This window comes from Oryctolagus cuniculus, chromosome 4 (genome assembly GCF_051225735.1).
Source record: "Oryctolagus cuniculus isolate XC-2025 breed Fujian yellow rabbit chromosome 4, ASM5122573v1, whole genome shotgun sequence".
NCBI classification, from domain to species: Eukaryota; Metazoa; Chordata; class Mammalia; order Lagomorpha; family Leporidae; genus Oryctolagus; species Oryctolagus cuniculus.
This window is the reverse complement of record NC_142870.1, coordinates 13,520,151-13,543,327: the sequence shown is the minus strand read 5'-3', so window position 1 is coordinate 13,543,327 and position 23,177 is coordinate 13,520,151. Positions and strand designations below refer to the sequence as shown.

The following is a 23,177-nucleotide window of genomic DNA, read 5'->3' as shown; positions in this document are numbered from 1 at the left end:
CAGCTGGGAATGACTGAAGCACAACATCACAAAGCAAATGAAGCCCCTCCTAGCTCACAACCCCTTCGCATTCCCCCAGCAGCCCTTTGCAATACCTGATGCACAGACAAATATGAGTAAGCTATGCCATGCATTCCGCAAGATGTGATCAATCGTAGGAGGAATGAATGATGTATGGTTGGACATCTTCAAAAATGCCATATTCTTTGTGAAGGAATTTTAACCAGTCAACCTCCTCCACCCTAAGATTTATTTTCCCTTCTAAGTTGCGAGATCAACCATAGTACTAAACAATTCACTTCAGGCTTCCCCAAAAGTACTGGGGACCCCAAGGTCTGGAAACATTTTCTCAGAAAATGCAGTGGTAACACAAAACTGATATGGTAATCACCAACACCATCTATCTCCAAATTAAATTCCCAAGTATCTAAATCTGAGAAACTTTGCCTTCGTAGAAGCAACCCACTACATTACACCACCGCAGTGTGTGCCAAGTTTTGGGCTTTGTACTCATTTTGTTTCTACCAAAAAGGAAAAAGAAATAAGAACAGAGCAGTGAGATCCTCCAGAAAATGACATAAGTGGGGGAAACAGATCCTAGAAAGGTAAGATAAAAAACTGGAGGGGAGAAATTCACATCAATAACCTGAGGTAGATAAAACTACAAAAAGCAACCAAGATATCCCACTTGCACAGAAGGCAGAGAGTGAATGAGGAATATGTTTTTTTGTTTTTTAAGACTTATTTATTTGAGAGCAGAGTTACAGACAGAGAGGGACAGATATAGGGGTCTTCCATCCAATGGTTCATTTCCCAAATGGTTGCAATAGGAGAAGTTAGGCCAAGGGCCAGGTGCTTCTTCCAGGTCTCCCATGTGACTGCAGAGGCCTAAGCACTTGGGGCGTCCTCCACTGCTTTTCCAGGCTATTAGAAGAGAGCTGGATTGGAAGTGGAGTAGCAGGGACACAAACCAGCATCCATATGGAATGCTGGCACCTCAGATGGAGGCTTACCCTACTACGTCACAGCACCAGCTGCAACATGGTTCTTGTTTATTCCACTACAGTAACTTTTCACTTTTCTGGAAAGAAGGCACTGAGAGAGGTGGTGAGGATGGAGGTACAACAGAAAAAAGGCCAGGAACTGAAAAAATACACAAGGTACTATGATGCGTAAGTGCCTGCTTTGTGCCAAACTATGTGACACATGCCTGAAATGAACATTTATACTGGACTCACATATGCTGGGGAAAGGAAAATTCAGAGAGGTTAGACAACTTTTTTTAAAACAGATTTATTTATTGTATTTAAAAGGTAGAGTTACAGAGGGAGGGAGAGACAGAGAAAAAAAGAGAAATCTTCCATCCACTGGTTCACTCTCCAAATGATGGTAATGGTTGGGGCTGAGACAGGAGGAAGCCAGGAGCTTCTTTGGGGTTTCCCACATGGGTGGCAGGGCCCAAACACTTGGGGCATCTTCTGCTGCTTTTTGCAGGCCATTAGCAGAAAGCTGATAGGAAATGGAAGAGTCGGGACAGGAACCAGGGTGGATATGGGTTGCTTGGGTTGCTACCATCACAGGTGGCAGCTTAACCTGCTACACCACAACATCTGCCGCTATACGACTTTGTTAAGGTCTTACAGCTGAAAGTGTAAGAGCTGGGATTCAAACCTAGGCCCTTTCTGACTCCAGCATTCTTGATCTTCTATTGCCATACACTCAGAAAGAAGTTCTGAGAAAACCTTAGATTGCTCAGTTTTATGCATTAAATATGAATCAAAATGAAACACTCTACAGTAATTAGAGCAAATTTGCTATGCTCAAGCACAAGGTAAATCTGTATTGTCAAGTGGGTTGAAAACACCTACAATTCACATCAAATTACCAGTAAGTCTCATGCAAATTCTAGTTAGATGTTTCCAAAACAATTTCACAGGGTGTGCCCCAGTCAATACATAAAACCCACCTGGGAACAACTGGATCCAATGTATATGGTACTCAGGAAACAGAAGGTATGTTTTAATAAAACTGAAAGACATAGTCTGTGTCAAAGACACAAAGATAAATACATAATGCCTTCCTCTTTGCCTCCAAGGGACTCGGCTGCTTATTTTCAAAGGCCGTTGTAAAACCTTTTTTGACAGAGTTCCATGGGGCAGAATTTTAAAACCATATATGAATCCCAGAAAGGAGGTGGTATGACATTTGTGCTTCAATTAAAATACAAACAAAAGACAAATTTGGTTCTTCCAAAAGGCCAACAAAACAGAATGCATTAACAGCACTGATCAAGAAAAGGCACAAGTGATCAATGCCAAGAACGAAAAAGGAAACATTGCTATAGATGCTGCAGTTTTTAAACATATCAAAACATATCATAATAGGATCACGTGTACAGCTTTATATCAATTCACTTTAAAATATACATGAAAGGGAAAAATTCTTATAAAACTTGGTTACTAGATCAAAATAATTTTCAAGGTTCTATACCTATTAAACAAATTAAATCTGCAATTAAAAAAAAAAAGATACAATAGCCAGAGTCAAACGAGGTTACTTACTGGGTAACACAGAGAATCATATGAAAGCAATAATCCAGAAATAACGTTCTCTCAGATCTCTTTCAGATGTCTTCGCAAAGTCTCCTAACTGTCCATGTGACACTATCTAAAAACCTTTACTGCATGAATCACACATCCCCTTTCTCTGGCTAAGGGCTGTAGTCCAATAAAACCCCATCTATTACTCAGTTTCACCAGCTCTACCACGAGATACAATTTGGTTGTCTTTCCTGTTGAGTGAGTTACAGGAGCAGGGAGTGGAAAGCCATATGCCTTGTGTCAGCATCAAGTTCATGTATACCTGTCTAATCCTTTCTTGAGTCCCAAAGGAGCCAGCACGCATGACTCCAGCAGGTAGGACAGCCCAGAGTCCTGAAACCTGCTTTTCTTCCCCTGGGATATGTCTGGTCTGGTTTAAAAGTAATTTCCTTTGCATCCATATCTGTCACTTCAAAAAAACACAAACACACACACACACACACACACACACACACAAGGACAGGGCAAGCTCAGCAAATGGTGGCCCCCAGTAACCTGTCCCCTGATCCCGAAAGTTCAGATGGAGGTATGCTGAGAAAGCACACCTTACTCCACTCTGAGATCAGGAACGTGATAAAACCAGCTATTACCACCCTCCTCATTGCACTCACCTCAGAAGTGGGAGAAATACTTGCAAAATGAGTATTTGGTTTGCTGTAACAGACTAAGAACCACAAATTTCTTCATCTTTGTCTCTGTCCCTAAATTAAGACAATTATCTGGAAATTCTTAGGAAGGACTTACCTAAATGCACACACACACACACACACACACCAGTTCCTGGGGTAGCTGCATTCCTAGGCTGTTGACCAGACAAGAAATGAATGCGAAATGGTTAACAGTGAACCCAAAGCTGCCATCTGACCCCCATGCAGTGAGCAAAACACTTCATATCAATGAAAAGGCCACTGACAAGCTCAAAATAAAAGCTGAAGAATATTTCTGAAAGTCCTTATTTGGGCCAAGTTCACCCTTTCCTGGGACATATGAACTGTCTCTCTCATTAATTCCAACACCCACCCCATGCCACCCTCCTCGCAAACTTCCTCTCAGCACCGCACCCGAAATTGACTTGGGCAATCAGTCGGAAGACAGAGCAGCAGCCGCAGAATAATTGACGTTTTCAAAAAGGCTCCAGATAAACACCTCCACAGCCGAGAAGCCTGCAGCAGAACTAACCCCATTAGAGGCAAATTAATGAGAAGCCGGGGACTTCTCCTGCCTCCCTCCAGCACTCCCATCCAGGTGCCAGCCAGGCGTCGCAGCTTCAGAATCCTCCTCGGAACTTTTTCTCACTAGAATCCCAAGCCTTTCACTGGGCTTCGCTTCCAACCACATGGACCTGTGATTACCCAACGCGCAGCAGGGGACAGCCCCGGGCAGGGACACCATCTCACTGGCTCCTTCCGGACCCAGTATCCCATTCACCAGCCTTCAGTGACCCAAGAAGAAGCGCTTTCCAAGCCCGAATCCCTTTACCCTGGAGCCAGTGCCCACCTCGCCAGGCTCAGCCAGCAAAGCGAAGTGCCCGGGGCACAGGGCGCAGCGTGGAGACGCTGGGCTGGGGGCTCCTGCTGGGCTGGGGGCTCCGGGACGCTCGGGTTCTCCAGCCCCAGACACAGCGCCCGCGGCTCGAACGGCGCCAAGTTCTGAGCCCACGCAGCTGCTTCCTCGGACCACCCAACACCACGATTCAAGGGGAGAAAAGAACGGGATTGAAAATCAAAGCTCACCCCTGCTCGGCGAGGCGCACATGTCCCCGGCTTCAGGGATCTCAAACTTCCAGTAACAGAAATGAGGAAGCGGCACCCTTCCCCGGCTGCAGGCGGAGGCAGTGGGTGTGACTAGCGAAGTTTCGTGCAGTGATGAATCTGGTCAACCGGGCGTGCGGGAGAAGGCTGGTTGCTCCTCCCTCTCCTCCCACCCACCTCCCTCCTCCACGCCTCCTTCTCCAGGGTAACTCCCCCACCCCTCGGCCTTCGCAATGCGCTGTCACTCAGCGGCCTGGCACCCTGCTCAGTGCATCCCTAGGAAATCTGTTTCCAACAGGTCTGTCTGAACCATCCTACAGGTGAGCCTGGCCACTATGCACAAAGCATAAGCTCTGTCGGAAAGAAAGCAGTGCCTCTTAAAGGGTTCCAAAGGCTAAAAATCTTAACTATCCCCCTACCGCGTCCCCGTCTCAGGCAGGAGAAGGGAACTCAGTTCCTAAGACTCTGTATATACAGTCAATCGATTAGGAAGGATAGATCTGAACTCTTTGAAACATATCAAGACGTATTTCATATAGCCAAAAACACATTCAAAAAGAATATAACAGACGCAAAGTGTCTACCATACTACACAAAGAAATTAAAATTACCAACATAAAGGGGAGTGTTTGGCCCAGAGTTTGACGCCACTTGGAATGCCAACATCCCGTATCTCAGTGCCTGGGTCCAAGTCGGCTTTGCTTCCAATTCTAGCTTTCCACTAATGTGCACCATGGGAGGCAACAGTGCTGGCGCAAACAGCTGGGTACCTGCCACCCACACGGGAGATTTGGATTGGGTTCCTGAGTTGAGGATTCCTGGCTTGGACCTGGCCCAACCCCAGCTTTTATGGTCATTTGGGAGGTGAACCAGCAGGTGGAATACTGATCTCAGCCTCTGTCTCTCTGCCTTTCAAAAACAATTAAAAATAAATAAATTATTCTTAATTGGTTCCTAAAAGAATACCAGCATAGCTGAAGCTCTCTTTTAAATTTCTTACAATACTTCCCCCTTTTGCTCTCGCTAGGGGGAAAAACCTACCATATATCTAATTTCATATGAGCAATTTTTATATTAGCTTCTAAAAATTGTAAAGGAAACATACTCGCTTCAAGTTCACAAGAAAGCAATCTAATGAGCATGCCTCTGCTGGGCTTGACTTGGGTTTCTAAGCAGGTTTCATTAATAAAACTTAAAGTGATCACAGGTTAAATGAAGCCTCAGGTGGCTGGACAAAGAATGAAAAGTATCACTAGAGAAGAAATCTGGAGTGACAAATTTAAGGCCATGTCAGAAATGGCTGAAGCACTCATGGGTGAAACTGACACTTACAGCATGATCATTTCATAAGTTAATAGTGTACCAAAAGTCAAGGATACGGACCCACACTGCAAGGGGCTTTCCTCGAAGACACAGCCTACAAATATGCAAAGACAATGTTCATTAAAGAAATAACAGTGACTCAAATAACAGCCAGAGTCATAGGCTGGGAGCAATACTCGAGGAGGGGAACTCTCAGGATAATCGTGATAAGAATCAATGAGATGGAAACCATGATGCCTTCAAATTGGGCTCAAATAGAGACAAATGCAGAGAGAGAGAGATGTGTGGTTCACCTTTATGTTCTTGGTAATGCACAAGGCAGGTATAAGTAGGAGCTAATAGATGAATGAAATAAAGAAGAATCTCATGCACACTTCTGAAAGAACAGGACAAATAGAGGTAAGAGTGTTAGGACAGAGAGGAGGCTCTTAACCAGAAGTGACGGTGCCCGTAGAGGGCATGTGGCAGAATCTGCAGCTGTTTTTGTTCATCACAGCACAGGAGGTGCTACTGGCATGCAGTGGGTGGAGGTCATGGGTGCTGTTCAAAATCCTGCCATGTACAGCACAGCCCCACAAGCAAGCACTACCCACCCCAAGACACCAAGAATGCTGCAGGTGAGAACTCTGAGATGCAAGTTTCACTATCAACTCTCATTTCGTGGATTTATTACACACAGCGTAATCAACCTTATGAAGACACTTTCTGGGGACTTAAAAATATACATATGGAATCCCATTTCTCCTCCTTTTCTACCAAGCAGCACTAGCTGCCTGGGAAGCATCCACGTGGGTTCCAAACCTGATGCTGAGGTCAGAAACAGTAAAGTATTCAATGGTTTACGAAGCAATCTCACATCCATGCATACACTAAGCGAATGGCTGATGTTGAATGTGGATGAAAACAATCAAGAAAAGAGGGAGAGGAGGAGGACCTTATAAGGCCAGAGGATCAGCTTCAGCATCAGAGATCGCACAGTTGGAGGGGTGTGCAGAGATGTGAGGAGACAAGACAACGGCAGGCACCACATACCCCATCAGTCACGCGTCTACTGATAATGAGTCAGGGCTGGAAATACTCCCCTCCAAACAGGAAGGAAGTGTAATCTCATTACAGCTTATGGAACAGAATGTGACAAATCCCTCACAGGAAAATGAATGCAAGCGCCCTGAAGGCTCCTGTGAGAGCTGTGGCCTTACAAAGGGGAGATGTCTTTGCCCCAGGTTGTCTGGTCCCATCGTCACCCAAGAAGTGTCCTCTGAGCTCTGGGATGCCAGGCATACTCATCTTTCTGATATTAATGTCTGCTTGGAGGGAGAGAAGGGTTTTCTGTTGTTGGTGCTCAGTGTTTCTCTAAAGAAGGCAGAGGACAGTGGGTTTGCTCCCTGTAAGTCCCCTGAGTCCAGACATATGATCAATGTTTAAAAATGTTATGTTGCAGGGCCAGCACTGTAGTGTAGCAGGTAAAGCTGCTGCCTGAGACACTGACATCCTATATGGACACGGGTTCGAAATCCCAGTGCTCCACTTCCAATCCTGCTCCCTGTCAACGTGCCTGGGAGAACAGCAAAAGATGATGGCCCAAGTGCTTGAGCCACTGCACCCATGTGGGAGACCCAGAAGAAACTCCTGGCTCTTGGCTTTGGATCGGCCCAGCTCCGCCCACTGCAACCATTTGGGGAATGAAACAGTGGATGGAAGATCTCTATCTCTTTGTGTCCCCCTCCCTCACTCCTTACAACTCTGCCTTTCAAATAAATAAATCTTTTTTTTAAAAAATGCATGTAGCAGGGGCAGGCACTGTGGCACAGTGGGTTAATGCCCTGGCCTGAAGTGCCGGCATCCCATATGAGTGCCAGTTTGAGACCTGGCTGCTCCACTTCTGATCCTGCTCTCTGCTATGGCCTGGGAAAGCAGTAGAGGATGGCCCAAGTCCTTGGACCCCTGCACCAGCACAGGAGACCCAGAAGAAGCTCTTGGCTCCTGGCTTCAGATCAGCTCAGCTGTGGCCATTAGCGGCCAATTGGGGAGTGAACCATCGGATGGAAGACCTCTCTCTCTCTCCCTCTGCCCCTCCTTTCTCTGTGTAACTCTGACTTTCAAAGAAATAAATAAATCTTTTAAAAAAATGTATATAGCACTGAACTGAATCAGACTCCACTTCCCTCCCCATTCCTTAAGCCTGAAAATAAACAGCAGCCTCTAGCTGCTTCTAGAGAATTCCCAAGGGTTCCTTGAGCTCAAGAGCCTGAGCAACCTGTGAGTAGACAATTAACATAGGGCAACTCCTGTTGCTTTCATTCAGAAGACCTGGACAGACAAGCCAACCTGACAGAGGTAAAACTCACCAACATCGGAAGGCAACACATCCCAATCAATGGCCTTGAGCCTCACACACACACACACACACACAAGCATCTCTTCCCATCAAATGTGTTTCTACAACAAAAGGGCTGAGTCCTTCTGCCCGCAGAAGAATTCTAAGCCAGGGGTCCCTCCACAGGCCCCTAGACAGATGGGCAGGAAGCAAGAACCCCTGCCCCTCTTCAACCTGTCAACCTCTCAATCTGCAGTTCTGAAAGGTACTGGTTTTGCTTTTAAGAAGGTTATGAATTTAGGAAAAGAAAATGTGAAGGCCCTTGAGTCCCTCCCGAAGCAACGAACTTGGGCATGATTGTGAACTATTCCTACTCCAAAAAAAGTACAACCAGTAGAGGGAGCACAACTGATTTGTTCCTCACAGTTTCTCAAGATCAGAATAAAACCGGGGATGATGCCACATGATTCAAGTCACAAAAATAATCAATTACAGAAAATGTAAAGATTTATGTAAAAATATTTTGAAAACCTAGAAACCCTTATCAAGTATTTATACCATTAGTGGATGCTGACACAAGAGCTAACTAAACAGACAGAAGACAGTTGTAATAACAAACACACACATGTGGCAAAACAACATTTGGTACATTGAGAGAAGGTCACAAAGGGTTAAGTCCCCTCTTTCCCTTTGTGAGATGAATTTACGCTCAGAAATGAAACACAATAGAGAGTTTATTTAGGCTTATTTTCCCCAAATATTTTTAACTCAGTCTTTCACTTGCTATTTTATATATTATATCTACTACAGCCACAGCTGACCATTTGAAAGGCAGAATTACAGGAGAAGGGAAGAGACACAGAGAGAGACATCGATCTTCTATCTGCTGTTTCACTCTCCAAATGGCCACAATGGCTGTGGCTAGGTCAGGCTAAAGCCAAGAGCCTAGAACTCCATCCAGGTCTCCCACGTGGAATTCAGGGGTCCAAGTACTTGGGTCATCTTATGCTATTCTTCAGGCACATTAGAAGGGAGCTGTACCAGAAGTGAAACAGCTGGGGCTCAAACTGATGCTCAGATGGGATGCCGGTGCCATCCACTGCACCATAAAATAGGCCCCTATAGCGGACTCTTAAAACTTTTAAATTGTGTTCCCAATAACACAAATGTCTTCCTTAAGCAGACATGTTTTGCAATTTCTGTTCATGGGTTTGCAGAGCCAAGTTGGCCTGGAATTCAGGCAGCTTCATCACAATATTACAGTCAGCAGAACTAAGTTCTGTGAATTTGACCCCAGTCCCTGCAATGGACATAAACTCCACCTTGTCCAGCTCACTTGGGAAAGAAGGAGAGTCCCAGCAACAAGGCCAGAAGTGCTCTACACCAACCTGCAATCCCCTATGTCAGCATATGGGCAGTAAGGCTGGAGAGGGGTGTCCTCCTCCGGCAGTTAGGTGACACCCAACAGGAGTGTCAATCAACACAAGTGAATTATCCAAATCCAAGTACAAACACAATTTCCCAGCATAACTGCAATTCCACATACAGATCCCAATATGTCCTGCGGCTCACCTTAGAAATTCACAGGGTTTCCCATGAATACATTTTGCGGTTATCTAACCACTGATTGCCAAAATCAATTTTTCATGTTTGAAACGGACTGAAGGACTCAACGCGGATTCACCCCCTCCTACCCTGGTGCCTGGGCATCAGCCCTGGATTCAGTGATGTCTCGTTCAATCTGATGCAATCAAGAGAGTTTCCCAACTGCAAATTATACATGGTGCCGACCAAACATAGAGATGTGCTGCATTAAGTTTTCTCTGTCTGAAAACCGAAAACCTAACAAAAACATAGGGATAGTCCCACAACACAGAAGCTCTGTCAAAAAGGAGTCAGGAGGCCGGCGCCGCGGCTCACTAGGCTAATCCTCCGCCTAGCGGCGCCGGCACACCGGGTTCTAGTCCCGGTTGGGGCGCCGGATTCTGTCCCGGTTGCCCCTCTTCCAGGCCAGCTCTCTGCTGTGGCCAGGGAGTGCAGTGGAGGATGGCCCAGGTGCTTGGGCCCTGCACCCCATGGGAGACCAGGAAAAGCACCTGGCTCCTGGCTCCTGCCATCGGATCAGCGCGCTGCGCCGGCCGCAGCGCGCCGGCCGTGGCGGCCATTGGAGGGTGAACCAACGGCAAAGGAAGACCTTTCTCTCTGTCTCTCTCTCTCACTGTCCACTCTGCCTGTCAAAAAAAAAAAAAAAAAAAAAAAAGGAGTCAGGAAACTCTTAGCAATCTTTAAGTGCTGCCCACAGCACACACTGCAGCAAGTGTGTGGCAAGTTCCTTAAAATCCAAGGACTTCAGTTTCCTCAACAATCCAATGACAATGTTCAATTTAATTTTCTCTGGCTTCCTAGCTCTACTGTCCAAGTATGTTTCCATGATTTGAAAACTCCCTTTGCTGTCATTGTCCCAGATTAGATTTCCTTGCAAAAGAACAACTTTTATGTAACACATCAAAGTCAACAGTTTCAGGGCTGACTGGTAGCCTACACGTGAGAGTACTTCAAAAAGGTTGGGGAGGGGCCGACACTGTGGGGTGGTGGGTAAAGCCACTGCCTGCAGTGCTGGTATCCCATATAGACACCAGTTCCAGTCCTGGCTTCTCTGCTGCTGATCCAGCTCCCTACTAAAGTGCCTGGAAAAGTAGTGGAAGATGGCCCAAGTCCTTGGGCCCCTGCACTCATGTGGGAAACCCAGAAGACGCTCCTGGCTCCTGACTTTGGATCAGCCTGGCTCTGGCTATTGCATCCATTTCAAAAGTGAAACAGTGGATGGAAGATCTCTCTGTGTCTCTCCTCTGTCTTTCTGTAACTCTGACTTTCAAATAAATCTTTAAAAAATAAATCTTTAAAAAAAAAAAGATTGGGGAAAATTAAATTTATTTTGGTGCAAAAATTTTTGAAATCTACAATCTTTCCATAACATGCATTTTTTCATGGACTTTTTGAATACCTCTTGTATGTTTGCATTTCAATTTTTTTGCACCAAAATAAAGTTATCTTTTGATTCAATTTTTCATGAAGTTTTTAAAGTACCCTCACAGCCGTAACTGAAGCCAGGTTTATAACTGGAATGGGGATGGGAATAAAACAGTACAACCAGAGGATCAAGCTAAGGAAGAAGGCAGAGGAAAAGTCCATGAACCCTTGCATAAAATGGCAATGATCCATTTGGGGCCAGATGTGGTCCTGCCCATATACACAGTGAACTTAGTGATCCTAAGGGTCAAGTGTCTGACTTTTCCCTGGTATGGAACCTTTAAGACACCTCTCTGGTCAGCAGCAATAAAAAGCATGAATTTTCATGGGTGCTAAGATAATGCTGAATAACAAAATGAAGAAGACAACAGGTCAAGTTCAAATTTCAGTCTTGCCTTCTCTCCAAAAAATGTGTAGCCATCAGAGGTACATGATCCTCATGACAAGAGCCTAGGTTGATTACTGATGCCATAAACAAGAGTGTCAATTTGTTAAGTCAACAACAGGAGTCACTGTGCACTTACTCCTCATGTAGGATCTTTGTCCTTAGTGTGCTGTACATTGAGATTTAATGCTATAACTAGTACTCAAACAGTATTTTTCACTTTATGTTTCTGTGTGGGAGCAAACTGTTGAAATCTTTACTTAATGTATGCTAGACTGATCTTCTGTATATAAAGAGAAACAAAAATGAATCTTGATATGAATGGAAGGGGAGAGGGAGTGGGAAAGGGGAGGGTTGCAGGTGGGAGGGACGTTATGGGGGGGAAGCCATTGTAATCCATCAGCTGTACTTTGGAAATTTATATTCATTAAATAGAAGTTTAAAAATAAATAAATAAATAAATAAATAATTTTTTTTTTTTTTCAAAAAGTATTGACAGTGAATGTTAGGGTCTCTATGAGCACTTAGCACAATTTCCTTAATCTAAACAAAACTCCAGGGTACAAAGATTATTTTCAGGGGCTCACATTGTGGTATAGCAGGTAACACCACTGCCTGTGATGCTGGCATCCCATGTGGGTGCCAGTTTTTGTCCCAGCTGCTACACTTTCAATACAGCTCCATGCTAGTGCCCTGGGAAAAGAAGAAAAAGATGGTCCAAGCGTCTGGGATCCTACAACCCATATGGGAGACCCGGACGTGGCTCCTGGCTCCTGGCTCCAGCCTGGCAAAGCACCGACCATTGTGGCCACTTGGGGAATGAACCAGCAGTCAGATGGAAGATCTTTCTGTCTGTGGATCTCTTCCTCTTTCTATAACTCTCACTTTCAAATTCAATCTTTAAAAAAAAAAAAAAAGATAATTTTCAGCCACAAAATAAGCCAGCACCTCAAAATATTAAGTGACCTGAGGTAAGGTAACAGACATATGAAGGGCCATCGACCCACACATGCAAGAGAGAAAGGGAGTTTTGTAAATTACTCAATCATCTGAGGTCAGATGGCTCAACTGGCTCAGGTAAAAACAACGGCAGCTTCAGCCTACAACACAAGCCTATTCAAATCAGCCTGCTATATATACCTTCTTTAAAGTTTTTCCCAAAAAAATGAATATTAAATACAGTGGATGTGTGTAGAGTTTTGTACTCCCACCATGGTACAAAGGCAAAGCAAAATCAAAAACAGAACAAACTGAGCCTATCTACAATGAACTGGCAAATCATAACAATTGTATGCCTGAGAAATTTCTGGACCTGCCCCAGGCTTGGAGACCTGGGCTGGACAGACACAGTGGGAGCAGGATGGCTGAAGGCATCCATATTCAGCCACAGCCAGCATCCTCCCAGACAAAGTACATTGGCAGGTGTGGCAAGAATGCTGGGGAGGCCTCCTGGGGATGCTCACAAATTCAGTCAGGCCTACAAGGCCATGCCAGCAACCCAGTCAAAAACACAGACTCCCTCGCTTAGGAACACCTACTCTGGAAGCCAAGGAATTTAAAACGTGTTTCTACTGATGTAGCAAAACATCACCTTTTTTTTTTTTAAAGGGATGAAGCTGTTATACCTGCTACCACATGGATGAACTTTATAAATGTTATGTGGGGGGCTGCTGTTGTGACGCAGTTGGGTTAAGCCACTGCCTATGATGCCAGCATCCCGTATGAACACAGCTTCGAATCTTGGCTGCTCCACTTCTGATCAAGCTCCCTGGCAACACACCTAGGAAAGCAGTGCAAGATGGACCAAGTACTTGAGCCCCTGCCACCAAGCATGAGATCCTGAATGAGTTTCAGGCTCCTGACTACCACATGACCCAGCTGCATTTGGGGAGAGTGAACCAGCAAATAGAAGATCAGTCTCTCTCTCTCTCTCTCTCTCTCTCTCTCTCTCTCTCTCTCTCTTTCTAACTCTGCCTTTCAAATACATAAATAAATCTTTTCTTAAAAGAAAATGTTGTGCTAAGTGGAAAAAGACACAAAAGGAAAATATTGTGAAATACATGAAAAAGGTTTAGACATGCATTGTACTGATGTAATTAGTGTAATAATTACTGATAGGATTAGTGTCAATAAATTGTATGCTTAAAATATGGATAAAATGGCAAATTTTATGCTATCTACACTTTATCACAACTTCTTAAAAGATTCAAAAAATACTATCATTTTCAACCTCTGGCTCAGGTGCATGTAGCTTTTAAAAACACTGCTGTCGAAAGGAAAACAAATCAAAACTTTAATCTACGCACATTAACCAAGCTTTAACTGTGCCTACTCTCCCCGTCACATCACTGTGATCTTCACCACACACCCAGAAAAGAAATTTTCTTCTGATTGTAAGAGATGAAATGGGATTGTCTCACCTATCAAATTAAATCTTTCACAATTAGGAAGATAAAACAAGGCACACCTTCTCACCAGTACGCCAGGTACCACAGCTGTGTGGAGTGTCTCCCCCATGGATCTCCTCCCACAGCAGTTCAAGATACCAGAAAGAATCGGCTCTGATCTACAACCATCCAAGAACGGGAAACGAATCAGACCCAACCTGCCCAGTGAAAATACTGAACGGCACACATTTTTAACAGAGCACATTCAGGTGTGCACCCCAATAGCAATTATTTCAGAGGAGTGAAGAGTAGACTGGGGTGCCAGGCAGTCTGAGTGAGAAAACTCTGGATCATCATACATGTGTTACTGCAATTCAGGAATTCCCTTTCTAGTCCAGGCCTCTCAGTTCTCATCTGTGAAATGGGCCTATAGCAACACCTCCCTCAGGAGGCTGCTTAAGGAGAAGCAGATGACTAATGTGGCTGAGATCCCCCAATGACAACACAATGACAATGAGGCAGTGACTTTAGCTGGGTACTTTCTCTGTGAAAACCATTAAGCTGAGAGCTGCTCATCCACTCTAGTACCTGGGCCTCATGACAACTCAACTGGTTTCTCCTTCTTATTATTCTAGACCCACTTTACAGATGAAAAGATAACTGAAGTATGGAGATGTTAGGTAAACTGTCCAAAGACACTCACTTGATAAGGAGGAAGCAAGTCTGAAACTATACTTTAAACTCCCTGAAGCTGGGACCACAGCCCTCGCCAACCTCCTGGCTACAACTGGGCCCCAGTCTTGTCATCATCACTGATTTGGGCATCTTCACTTTCAGTGCCTTAGCTCTTTGTACTATTATTACCATCACTTCTGGTACCATTAAAGCCCAAGAGCTGAGTGCCATGCCCAGTGCCTGCACCTGCTCACAGGCCAACCCTCCCCCTCTCCAGCCCAAGCAACAGCAGGCAAGCCACGTTTTTCAGGGTTTGCCAGAAAGCTCCTGGAAATTCATCATGACTCCATCTGAGGAAGGTGAGCGGACAAAATATCCAATGCGAACAAACTAAACTGGGCAATAGGCAAAGAAAACACATAATGTGTGTGCCGGAAATCCACACATGCATCTCCTGGGCCCCTTTTACAGAAGCAAGGGCTCCTACAAGTTCAAGGACTGGACTGGAACTGTGAAGTGGTGGGTGGATGCCTTAATCTGACCTGAGGGTTCTCCATCAAAACAAACGCAGAACAGAACCTGCTCACAGCAAACGCAGCCCCCACTCTCCCAGACTTCCCAGTAAAACCATGCAGATGACTCACAGGATGACACCAGTTCCTGGCACAACTACCAGAAGTTACGCATGCCTATGGTGTAGGCTGGGCTCCGCCAGCAGGTTGACAAACACTTCACCACTCCATCTGAATCACCAGAGCTCAGCCATTCACTCCCCATTTTCTCAGTTTTAGGGGAAAAGAAGTCTTCAGCATTGGACCACAATGCTGCCAAGCTGAGACTTCTCACTGTGAAATGGTTGGGACCAAAATAAATGACTTTTACTTTTCTCAGCCTCAACAAAATCACACACCTTGCTCAGGCTCCTTGCCTGGCTCCCTGGGAGTTTTTATTTCTTTTTTCCTGGCCAGGTGAACTCAGCCCATTAAAGAACAGCTGTAATCCCTTCCACACATAACTTTCTATTGGCAAAAATTAGTCAGACTGGCTGGGTCTGAGGTCACTGGCCTCATGCAGACGCTGCTTCCCTCACCCCACTGAGAAGCTGCTAATGAACTGCCCACTTCCAGTCCATGAGATATACTGGCACACACATAGATCCATTGACTCATTCAAGTTCAATAACCAAAAGCAATACTCCTGGCCTTTGGCATTAATAAGGGTTTTTGTTTTCATAAGCCTACGCAGCCAACTCGTTCTATTTGCTCTCGTGTGGACTTGTTTCTGAACTGCTTATATCCATGTGACCTTAGACTTGAGGCCTTTGTTCAAGGTCACCTTCTCGGGAAGGGTCTTCCCACCAGTTCCCCCCCTCCTACTAATCCCTGTCTCACTTCCCTGATTTATCAGTCTTTCCTTTATACACACACTAAAGATTTTGCTTATTCTTGTTCTTTGTTTCCCAAATGTAAGCTCCACAAGGACATGTACTCTTACCTGTTCTGCCCACAATGCTATCTCAAATCCTCACAGGTGTGCTTAGCACAAAGCCAACCCTTGACAGCTATTTGGTGACTTCGGTGGAATAGCAGTGACCTACAACTCTGTGATGGCAACGCAAGGCCAAAAGCAAGACCAAAACTACCCAGGACTGCAATCTCTTCTTTAGCCACAGAAGCAAAGTCCTCTGCTACTTCCTTCTGAACCCCAACAGCAAAAAACAGAGAGTAAGCAAAAGGAGAAGATGCACTTATCCCAAAAATATGAAAATACTGGGGCCAGTGCTGTGGGGAATGAGGTTAAGACATTGCCTGTGACGCTGGCATCCCATATCGGAGCAACAGTTCTAGTCCTGAGTGCTCAGCTTCTGACCCAACTCAGTGCTAATGCACCTAGGAAAGGTGCATTATGATGGTCCTAGTATTTGGGTCTCTGCCACTCACATGGAAGGCCCAGATGGAATTCCAGGCTCCTGGCTTCAGCCTGGCCCAGCCCTGGCTGTTGTTGCCATCTGGAGAGTGAACAAGCAAATGGAAGATCTCTCCCTCCTTCCCTTTCTCTCTCGCCTCTCTCTCCCTCCCTTCCTCTCTCTCTGGGACTGCCTTTCAAATAAATTAAATCTTAAAAACAACAAGAAAGAAAATACCTGGGCTTCTGAACTTAAAACTGTAACAGTAAGAATTTCTTTTTAAAGACTTATATAATCCTCCTCCTTGTGGCGCCGGCACACCGGGTTCTAGTCCCGGTCAGGGCACCGGATTCTGTCCCGGTTGCCCCTCTTCCAGGCCAGCCCTCTGCTGTGGCCAGGGAGTGCAGTGGAGGATGGCCCAGGTGCTTGGGCCCTGCACCCCATGGGAGACCAGGAAAAGCACCTGGCTCCTGGCTCCTGCCATCGGATCAGCGCGGTGCGCCGGCCGCAGCGCGCCGGCCGTGGCGGCCATTGGAGGGTGAACCAACGGCAAAGGAAGACCTTTCTCTCTGTCTCTCTCTCACTGTCCACTCTGCCTGTCAAAAATTAAAAAAAAAAAAAAAGAAGAAGAAGAAGAAGAGAAAAAAAAAGACGTATTTATTTATTTGAAAGAGTTACAGAGAGAGGGAGAGACAGAGAGAGAGAGAGAGAGAGAGATCTTCCATCCATTGGTTCACCCCTCAGATGTCTGCATAGCAAGTGTTGGGCTATGCCAAGCCCAGGAGGCCTGAGCTTCTTCCAGGTCTCCCATGTGAGTACAAGGGCCCAAGCACCTGGGCCATCCCCCGCTGACCCCAGGGAGCTGAATCTAAAGTCAAACAGCAGAGACATGCCCAGCACCCACATGGGATGCCAGAATCAGAGATGGTAGCTTTACCCATCAGCCTCTTAATAAGCATTTTAAAGACACATAGAGATAACAAAATGGAGGGAAGGGGTCCATACAGGGATCTGCCCTCAGCTCATTACCTCCCACCTCTCCAGATGAGTCCCTCCTCTACCTTGCTATGGGCTAACATTTGCATCTCCCCAGGATTCCTATGCTGAAATCCTGACCCTCAAGATGGTTAGAGTCCCTGCAAGGTGATCCCGTTAGGAGAGCAGTGCCCTAGTGATGGGGATTAGTGCCCTATATAAAAGAGGCCTGAGAGCTCTTTCACCCCTTCCACCACCTGAGGACACAGTCTGAAGTCACTAAATCTACCAGTGCCTGCATCCTGGACTTCCCAGGCCCTAGAACTATGAGGAATGCGTTTTTGTTATTTATAAGCCATGCAGCTTGCCACACTTCATTATAACAGCCCAAGTGGACTATGGACTAAGACACCTCAACCCCAACACCATTCCACGGCCCTCGTGTCCTTTGACCCTCAAGCTGCGCCCTAAAGAAACAGGCTCCACGGCCTATCATGAAATCCATCGCTCAACTCACTCGCCCATGTCTTCCTTGATCACATCCTTTTGGCAAAAACACCAACCTGCTTAAACCCAGCACACTGCCTGGTGCATGCCTGCAACCAAACAGTTGATTATAGCTAAGAAACAAAACAAAACAAAAAATATGCAAGTGTGCTGACTGGCCTCACTTTAATTTCATGGTCGCTGAGAGCAATGGTGTCCTTAAATGCCACTGGCAATCACACTAAAATTTCCGTCCACCCACTCACCCATTCATGAAGTTTACATCTTCTTCTTCCCAAATTCCTAGTAATTTCTTCCCGTCTGTTTTCTCTACAGATGACTTTTTGTTCTACTCCTCTGAGAAAAATGAGACAATCAGAGGGGACGACCACAAACTCCCAGACTGCACATATTCACTGCCAAGGATCTACCTGCACCCATGACTACCTTTCTCCTTATGCACACAGACAACAGCCTGTGCTTCTGCCTAAAGCCAATCCTTCCACCCGGAACTCAATCCTGGCCTTGCCTTCACTCAAAGACAGCATTCTAGCAATTTTGCTCTCTTTCCTCTATGTCATCAAACTGCCAAGTCTGAAAACATGCTGTTTTCTTCCTCTCCTTTGCAGCAAAAAAGAAGTGTCTGCATTCACCCCATTCTTCTTTTCCTTTTTTTCTCTTAAACCCACTGCAAAGGATTCCAACCACTCACATGCACTTCTCAAGGGTACTAATGGCTTCTCAGTTTGTAAACCCAATGCTTCCCTCTCCTCTTCATTATCATTTATATATCACATCAGTGGCATTCTACACTGATTATAAGCTCTGCATGAGCGGTACTTTCATCACTTGGCTTCCAAGACATCATGATTCTTCTGCCTTTCCTTCTCCTCTGCTGGTTCCTACTCTTCTGTCAGACCACTTAATGGTGAACATCAGGGCTGGTTACATTCAGTGCCTAAGACATCGCGATCTGCTAACCAGACCTTCTTCCAAGGAAGTGCCGTCCAGCTAACAGGACCATGGTCAGTAGGCAGTCTGCAGGACCTGCAGGATCTGTCTCAGCTATAGATAAAGCAGCACAGCATTGCAGGGCAGCCCACATCTGGTGACTGAACAAGGTGGGGCAAGGTGGGCCATGTCAGCAGCCACACGACAACTGTGATGGGCAACATTAGTGCTGGAGCATCCCATCAGTATGACCAATCCTACTTCCTTCCCATTCCTTTTGAGAGGTTGATCACTAATGATGTCTGTCCTACAGCTAAGTGTCCCTCCTGGGCTGCCTCTGGACAGATGAGCCAGCCTGCTTGCAGAACCCACCCAGTCTCACGACTCTGAATGTGGTCCACTTGCTATTGAGCCCAAGGTGTGTCTCTGGCCAGTCCCATCCCAGCAGGTTCTATACTAATGTACCCAGCTGCACACTGACACTTGCACTTGGATGTCTTCCAGACACCTTCCCCAGCTCAGTGAGGCCTACTCAACCTGCCACTTGTCCAAGACAAAATATCTGAAGCCACCTTGACTCCTTTGTCTTACCCACCCCTCATTCAACCAGAAAATTCTGTTGAATCATCTTTTTAAATATGTATGAGTCTAAATCTCTTCTCAGCATGTCCTCGGCTGCAACTGTAAATGGAGCCACCATTCTCTCTGCAATGGATTATAGCAAAGCCTATTCCTATTGGGATCTTTCTACAGCCCATTCTATTCCAGCTGCTGAAGTATAAAGCAGAGCACACCACTCCTCCAGATACCTTAGTTAGATCTACACAGCCTGGCCTGACCCTGGTCTCTGACTTCATCTCCTGCTCCTTCTTGCCTTGTCCATGCCACTGAAGCCATACTTGGCATCCCCAATGTTCCCTAAGCTTTGTAGACATACTTCCTTTTTCTGGAACATTCCTATACTCGGTTAATCCCCATTCAAACAGCATCCTCTCATGACTAACTTGGCTCACTTTCCCCCAGAACTACTCATGTACCCTGCAGCACCTCTACTTTGCCTGTTTTTCTTTTAAAATGTATTTGAGAGGCAGAGAAACAGAGAAAGCACAAACACTCCCATCCACTGGTTCACTCCCCAAATGCCCAGAATTGCCCAAGGACTGAAGTCAGAAGGTGAAGTGGAACTCAACCTAGGTCTCCCACAGGGTGGCAGGCACCAGTCACTTGAGCCATTACTACTACTTCATAGGAGCTGGAGTCAGGAGCCAGGCCAGGAATCAAACTCAGGCACTCTGATGTAGGATGAATGCATTGTAACTGTGAGACTGAACACCTGGCCAGTTTCTTTCTTTCCAATAGTACTCACCACTTCTAAAATCATTGTTAAATTTAATTAGTTTAAAATGAAGAAATAGTCACTAATAAAGCAATTCTAATTAGTAAACAATTGTTCCATGGTCATTAATGGTGATTCACAAAAACAAAGATATTTTTCTCTTTTGATCACTGAAGAAACCAAGTACCTAGAACAGAACCTCACACATAGAAAAACCTAAAGTTAAAAACAGTGTTGAGCAAATAAATAGTGTTTTCACAACACTAGGTTGGCCAAATGAAGTATACATGGGCGAAAACATGAAAAACAAAGACAGATAAAGTAACACACATAGAGAATAAAGTCTAATATGTAGGAGAAAAGAGAATTTGGCAGAAGAGATTCCAACTGGAAATTTCCCAAATGCACAAAAGATACCAATCAAGAAGTATAACAAGCCTCATAAAAATATGCATAGACCTAGACATGTCACAGTGGAACTGGAAAAGACAAAGATAGAGAGGAAAATCACAAAGAAGCAATATGTGGGCTGAAGGTTGACTTCCCAGCAGGAATAACAGAAGATGATGAATTGGTTTTATCTAACTGTTCAAGAAAAATCACTACCAACCTGGAATTTTATATCCAGTAGTATACTTGATTACTTGAGACTGACAGAGATATAAAGTATTAGTAACCATCCTAAGAGGTTAATATAAAATATGAAACACCATAATGCCATCATAAAACCTGGTAGAAGGTAAAAGGAGTTAAAATGCTCACATAACCTTGTATAATCTGTGTAGGGATGAAAGTACTAATTTATATAAGACTTTGTATTCTAAGATAACTATGAGTAATTTGGGTCAGGAAGAGAATTTTTAAATAGAACAGACATAAAAGGCAAAATAATTGATAATTCTGGCTGCACTTAAGGTAAAAGCTATATTTAAAAAATAAATAAAATAATGTAATGTAACCCACACTGGGAGACAATATTTGTAACTCATGCAACCAACAAAGGGATATTATCCAGAATATATTATTTTTTAAAAATAAAAGCACAAACATACTACAAATCAATTTTTAAAAAAGAAACTACCAAACAGAAAAAATGAACAAACAATTCACAAAAGGGGATATTAAAATAACCAATAAACTTGTGACTAGAGGCTTAACTTTTAACTTTCCCGGTTATCAAGAAAATGTAAATTCACACCAGGAAGCACAACTAGACCTAAAATGACTAATAGTACCAAGACCTCCCTGAGGACATGAAGCAACAGGAACTTTCTTACACAAAAAAAGGAAAACATAATTGGGTCAACTACTTTATCTAGTACAGATGAAGAGTCTGCAATACCACTCCCGGATATATCCCAAGAATGTTTATACTCAGGCAGCAAGGCAGCAGAGACCATGTCTCAAAAAGTTCATTGCAGCATTGCTCACAATAGCTTAACACTGGAACTAATCTAAATCTTCATCTGTAGTAGACCAGATTAGGAAGTTAGAGTCTATTCATACAATAAAATTGTGTAATAAGGAAAGTGTACAAACAAGAGCTATACACGAGAGAAATGAGTGGCATATCCTTCCCATGAAAAATACCTTAAAGTGAAGCCAGACTCAGAATACTTAATGAAGTATAATTATACTCACCTACGTTGAAAAGCTAACTATAGTGATTAATTATGCACATTGAAGTAACAAATATGTAAAGGAAAACAAAAAACAAAAAAACAATTCCATAAAAGTCAAACCCAGTTGTTATCTTTAGGAGGGAGTGGGGACTGGCATAGAGAATGGAAGGGGGCACTCCCTTGGAGGCTGGCAATGTTTCATTTATTGGGTTAGTGATGACATGTCACCCTTTGGGCTGAACATGTATGTTTGTGTACTATTCTGGATGTGTGGCTATGTTTTACAATTTAGGAAGAGTTAATAAAACTCACATGAAACTATTATGGAGAAGAAAAAATAATTTCTTATTGAATATTAACCCCCTTGCCAAGTAAGAAATTCTTCCTTTCCTTAGTTTGAAAGGCAGAGAGAGTGAGATAAAAGGAGTTCCTGTCTTCTAGTTCACTCTCTAAATGCCAAAAACAGATGGGGCTGGGCCAGGCCAAAGCCAGAAGCAAGGAATTCAATCCAAGTCTCCCACATGGCTGGCAAGAGATCCAATTACTTGAGCCATTACCTGCTGCCTCTCAGGGTCTGCATTTGCAGGAAGCTGGAATTGGTAAACTGGAGCCAGGACTCAAACACTGGCACTCCGATATGGCATGTTGGTATCTTTTTTTTTTTTTTTTTTTTTTTGACAGGCAGAGTGGACAGTGAGAGAGAGAGACAGAGAGAAAGGTCTTCCTTTGCCGTTGGTTCACTCTCCAATGGCCACCGCGACCGGCGTGCTGTGGCCAGCGCGCTGTGGCTGGCGCACTGATCCGATGGCAGGAGCCAGGTACTTATCCTGGTCTCCCATTGGGTGCAGGGCCCAAGGACTTGGGCCATCCTCCACTGCACTCCCTGGCCACAGCAGAGAGCTGGCCTGGAAGAGGGGCAATCAGGACAGAATCCAGTGCCCCGACCAGGACTAGAACTGGTGTGCCGGCGCTGCAAGGTGGAGGATTAGCCTAGTGAGCCGCGGCGCCGGCCACATGTTGGTATCTTAACCAATGTCTTAGCCACTAGGCCAGATGCCCATCCCTAAGAAAGCTTTTCAATTTTAGCCTAAATCCTTTACAAATATCATTGTTTCACTAGACCTCTCCAAAGTCCAATGAGTAAGACAATAAAATCACAGATAATCTATCTACTTGTTCTACAGGAAATCGTCCATTAAGACACTCTCCTCCTCCAACTATTAAACAGTAAGTCATGTAGTCATAGATAAAGGTGACTCTTCTTCAAGAAATGGTGCTAGATGGATGGACAGACATGCAAATATGTGTACACACACGACCAGCATGAAAGTATACTCCTTGCTGTGACTTTACTTAAAAATGAAAGAAAAGTGGGCTCAGAGCACATGCTCTTTTTTCCCATGGTTCTCTCTGGTATCACTGGACTAGAAAAG

At 44.7% G+C, this 23,177-nt stretch overlaps 1 protein-coding gene across 15 annotated transcripts in view; it reads right to left on the bottom strand.

Annotated features, from left to right (window-relative positions):
- TIAM1 (TIAM Rac1 associated GEF 1) overlaps positions 1–23,177 on the bottom strand; it is a 443,084-nt gene that overhangs the window by 209,293 nt on the left and 210,614 nt on the right. For 2 of the 15 annotated variants that reach the window (XM_089331498.1, XM_070071882.2), the window contains exon 1: positions 4,334–4,524. The exons of 11 other annotated variants lie outside the window; for them this stretch is intronic. The gene's annotated coding sequence lies outside the window, so the exon portion shown is untranslated. Of the gene's footprint in view, positions 1–4,333; positions 4,526–23,177 lie in introns of those variants that run through there. 2 more of the 15 variants (XM_089331499.1, XM_051819223.3) reach the window with 2 other exon arrangements.